The sequence below is a fragment of the Panicum virgatum genome, chromosome 2N, assembly GCF_016808335.1.
Source record: "Panicum virgatum strain AP13 chromosome 2N, P.virgatum_v5, whole genome shotgun sequence".
NCBI lineage: Eukaryota > Viridiplantae > Streptophyta > Magnoliopsida > Poales > Poaceae > Panicum > Panicum virgatum.
Genome location: NC_053146.1, coordinates 11,840,538 through 11,845,987, shown reverse-complemented (window position 1 = coordinate 11,845,987; position 5,450 = coordinate 11,840,538).

The following is a 5,450-nucleotide window of genomic DNA, read 5'->3' as shown; positions in this document are numbered from 1 at the left end:
TTGGAAGCCACTAGGTGGAGTGGAACCCTTCCTCAAGTAGTGAGGGATCTCTAGGTAGTTCCTAATGGGAGTATGTAAATGTTAAAATACTGTGACACATGGAGCATTTCTTCCAGATATGTATCACACAATGAGTTTCTATTATTTTTATTTCTTTCAAGAACACAATAATGAACTTTTTGCTGGCTTTCAGTTCATTTCTAGACCCAAAATCTGGCGTGATATTACCTTCTGTGTTAGGTAGACTTTCATCGACCCCAGCATCCTCTGCTCACTAGTGAACCAGAGACTGATTTGCTCTTTTGTGCAATCATAGAGTGACTTGCTCTTGTGCTATCAGACAGACTACTAATACGATCGACTGGACTCGACTCGGCCTAATCGACGACTAATCACGACTAGGTCTGACTAGACGGTTCGAACAAACTGGTGCTATGCTATTTCCTGGCACCTTCTATTCCAAGTGTCCACATTTTTACTAGTGCGCCTTTCTTTTTTCTCCAATGTGTGTTAGCAGGTTAGTGGCTAATAATGTCAAGTATCAAATTTATAAAGGCGCATAGGTAATGGTCAAGCGTCTCGTTCTGCTATTTATGTGCATCTACTGCCTTCATTACAGTGCTTCATCACCATCTTCAGCTTAAGATTCGCCACATGGGTTCTTCCCCAGTTCTGTAGAAAATAGAAGGAATAATTGTGAAATCTTCATCTACCACAAGTGCCAACAGATTCTAATGCAACAAGTTGTCTCCCGCTAGCTGCTTCAAATGACTCGAACAATGAGAATCAACTTGAAACAACAAGACATCCAGTCATCCATGTGCAACTAGTTTGGGGACAGTAGCAAACGTGAAAGTGCATTGACAAAAAAAAAGATATTCATAAAGATAACAATCATTCTTGATTTGTTTTATGCATCATGTTGACTTTAGTGTCTATCCAGTCCATCTATCTGCTAATTATATATATTCTCCACATAGTAATTATCATCAGTACTACAACTGAAGTGTCCTTTTAATCCTTTCAACTTGGACATCGTAACCTCGCAAAAAAAGGCTAATAATATCGTAGCTCTGCGACTGCTACTGTTTTAGCTTCCAATCATACTCTATATCATATACGCCGTGGGGAGGGAGCCCTGAGAGCACCCGAACGTCCTCCGCTCGACACGTGCAGGCGGGAGGACGAGCGACGCGGGGCCTGGATTTGCCGTTCCGTCGTTTAGCCGCGGCTCTCTCGCTGCGCGTGGGCCGCACCTCTGCCGCACCGCCTCCCCCGCAGCGCCTCGCCTGCGCCTGGTCCCGACGGGCTTATGTACACCCCGACGTGCCTCTGCTCCGGCCGGGCTCCTTCCCTAACCGCGGCGGCGGCGGAGCTCCTTCGCCGAGCTGCGGCGAGGCGGAGGCGCCAGCGCCACCCTCCTCTGCTCGCCCGCTGGCCACGCCCTCCTCTGCTCGCGGTTGGTGGCGCAGGCACGGCACCGGTGAGGACGAGCTCGGGAGGGAGGAGCGGCCAGCTCCCAGCGCCAGGCAGCCCGCGTGCGTGGACTTGGCGGCGGCGGGCGTGGCGGCAGCGGGCGGCGCGCGGCCGCGGCGGCAGTGGGTGGGCGGGCGCGCGTCGTGCCCGGACGCGGTGGCGGTGGGCACGCGCCCACCCGGGCGGCGTGGGGACGCGGCGGCGGCGGCCCGGCCTCCGAGCTCTTTGCTTCCCCGTCTCTCTCTCCGTCTGGCAGGGGCCCTCTCCAGCGATCTCGAGCTTCGCCGGCGGCCCTCTCTCCCCGCTCGCCGGTCAGGTCGCTGGGATGGCACGCGAAGCAGCGGGGCTACGGCGGGCGTGCGGGCAGGCGGGGCTACGGCGGGCGTGCGAGCAGAGCGCGGCGTGGGCGCGGGGGCGGATCCGCCCCGGTCTCGAGCTCCCCGGCGTTGAGGCCATGGCCGTGGGCCGCCGGCGACGCCCCTGCGACTGGATCCATGCGGTGGCTGTGGCCCGGGCGGCGCTGTGTTGGAGTTGGAGCAGGGAAGGCCTTGGGTGAGCTCCGCGCTGCCGCAGGGCGGAGGCCGCGACGCGCGGCGCGCATCAGTGCGGAGGCGCGGAGGCAGCGCGTGTAGCTGAGGCGCAGGACTGAGCAGCGGCGCGCGGAGGCCGTGGGGAAGATGGGATAGGGGATGGGATACAGTTGCCTGAGCCCGGCGCGGCGTAGCGCTGTCCTACCTAGTCAACTTTATGTGCAATGGGTCTCCTAAGACTGCAGCATGACCAATATGGATGGAAACACGATTGCGAAGCAATATTTTTTTCCCAGTGCCGCCTCCTTCATCTATTCTGCAGTAGACAGGCCATAGTTGGCACTGGGAACACCGACCCAGGCAGGCAGTGTGATCAGAGAAACGTGCTGTCATCAGGAAGGCGACTTCCAAGGGTACATCCTTCTCACTCACCTGCATCGCAATGCATCTTGGTCGGTCCAGCAGTTGACGTGGCAGCACCAAACAAACCAGTAGAACACATGGATGTGTTGCCCTTGTGGTATGCTATTCATTTCCTGGGACCTTCCATTCCTTATATATAGGATGATTTGCCAATGCAATACGTTTCTACTACTGTTCCTTTCATTCTTCTCCATTCTACTAGTATGAGATATATAAAGATGCAGTGGCACTCGAAAAGCATCTGATGCCACCGAAGTGCATCTCGCATTCAATCCTGCTGATACGTGATGATACCTACAATTTTAAATGGTTCCATGTATCTTCCAGATAAATATATTGATGTGATTCTTCATCTTCAGTGTACCACACATGACATTTACTAGTTTGCTTCCACAGATTAATGGATAGTCTTATAGATAATTTTGGTGTGTCAATCTCTACCATCAATGCCAACAGATTCTGTTGGGGACTGCATATGAGAGACATTTAAAAAGTCACGCATGCTGCTTAAAATGGGCAGGGGCGGGCCCACATGTATTCATGGGTATTCAGCTGAATACCCATTATTTTAGGAAAAATTTTTTGTATACATACTATATACCATGCATATATATGAAATAAGTAAAATAGACAGGCCTAAATCGATACCTGGACCAAGTTTCCCGTCCCCAGACCCCAGCCGAGCCCATCATCATGGTTCCTGTCCCCACCGGACCACTCGGCCACTCCCCTCCGGCCTCCGCAAGTCCGCAGAGGGTCCCCAGACCCCAGCCCAGCCCATCATCGTGGTTCCTGTCCCCACCGGCCCACTCGGCCACTCCCCTCCGGCCTCCGCAAGTCCGCAGAGGCACAGACCGTAGAGCGGCAGAGGCGTGTGAAGCTGGGAACACAAGAGAGGACCGACTCGGCGGGGGGCGGCGCGACGGACAGCCGGCTGTCCCCAACCCCAACGCGCGTCGGTCCCGGGCTCCCACCTCATGAGGGCTGCGGCCTGCGGGGCAGCGGGACAAGGCCACGCGGGGGGATCCGCCGCCAGCAGCTTGGCGACTGGCTGGCTGAGGCACTGCCGCACTGGGCGGTGGCGAGCAGCCGCGCATGGCACACCGGCACGGTGGCACAGCCGCACAGGCCACATGGGCCAGGGCAGCAGCCAGCCAGCTGAGGAATACTGAGGTATAATTTGCTAATTGGCCTTCTGTTTCAGCGTGTTTGTGTGATGTAGGTGCAGTAGTGAGTAATAGCTATAAAGATTAAAACATAGTCCTCTTTTTAGTTCAGATGTTGCCACTCCAATATAATGATATGTTGATTATTTAGTTGGTATTTTATTACTGTGTCATGAATAATTGTGTTACCATTTGATTTTTGGGTCATGAATCCGTAAGCTAGTATGTTAAAAAAAAATTATACCATAGGAAAATTTGAATACCCACACTTCAAATCCTGGGCCCGCCCCTGAAAATGGGTGTATCTTGGGATATTCTATCCAAGTGTTGGAGTGGCTAACGGTCTACCTGCGCACTCCCGGAGATCCCGCGATCCGCCAACGTCGCCAACGACGCGCACGGCGCGCTCTGCGACACCCATGAAGCGCCGACCGCGTCCACCGCGCCCACGTGGCGCATGGCCGCGCTCACCTCGCGTTCCGCGCTTGTAAACGGCTCAACGAGCCTCTGTTGTACATCTACATATTGTACACTCTGTGATCAATACAAGCACGGTTGATCCAATCCTTTCTCTACATGGTATCAGTTACCTTAGATCCTATTCTCTAGCTTCTGCACTCTTTCTTCTCTGCGCGCCGCGCCGCCATGTCGTCCCCGGCGCACTCTTCCTCCAGCTCATCTGTTTCTTCCGACCTTGATCCCCCACAGCCCGCTCCCGCCGCCGTCGTGCAGCAAGTGAACATCCGTTCACACGTTCCCGTCCTCCATTCTCGGGAAGTTCGGTCTCGACGACTTCGTCTGCTCGGTGCCGCCCATGGCTCAGCGCACCGCCGAATGGCGGCAGATCGATCAGACGGTCGTCAATTGGATCTACACCACCATCAACAAAAGTGTATTCGACATCATCTACCGCCCGCGCGTCTCCGCGTTCACCCTCTGGGGCGACGTCGAGGGCCTCTTCCACGACAACGAGATGCACTGCGCTGTCTTCCTCGAGGCCGACCTGCGCTCCGTCACGCAAGGCGACTCCAGCATCGACGAGTACTGCTCGACCCTCAAGCGCCTCGCCGACAAACTTCGTGACATCGGTCAGCCCGTCTCGGAACCGAGCCAAGTGCTGAACCTTCTCCGCGGGCTGAACCCCAAGTACCGCCACGTCAAGCCGGTGATCACCTCCAGGCGCCCTCCCCATACCTTCCAGAGCGCGCGCTCCTTCCTCGCCCTTGAGGAGCTCCAGATGCAGCACAACGACAAGATGGAGGCCTGTCAGGCCCTGCTGGCCGCCCATGACCGCCACGCCGTGAACACGCCCTCCGCACCTTCTGGCGGCTCCGGTTCGTCCTCGCGTTCCAAGCAGAAGTCCAAGGGCAAGTCCAAGCCCAAGCCATCCGGTGGCGGTGGCACCTCCAACACGTCCCAGTAGCATCAGCAACCACCCCGCGGCCAGTTCCCTGGCGCACCCTGGCAAGCCGGGTACAACCCATGGACCGGTCTCGTCCAGGCGTGCCCGATGCCGTTCCGCGCCCCGGCCTCCGGCGTTCTGGGACCGTGCCCGCCGTTCCAGCCTCAACAAGCCATGGTGGCCCAGCAAGCGTTCCAGGCGCCGCCCTACCAACTGCCTCCACCGGGCTACCCGACGACTCTGTCGGACTCCACCTCCAGCACTTCCCCATGGGACACGAGCGCTCTGTACACCGCGCTCAACTCGGCCGGTGTCGCCACCGTTCCACCCAGTGCAAGTGACTGGTATCTCGATACTGGCTCCTCCGCCCACATGATCTCCAACGCCGGTAACCTCACATCCTCCCATCCCCTCCCGTACTCTACTTTGATCACCGTCGGGAATGGCGCACAG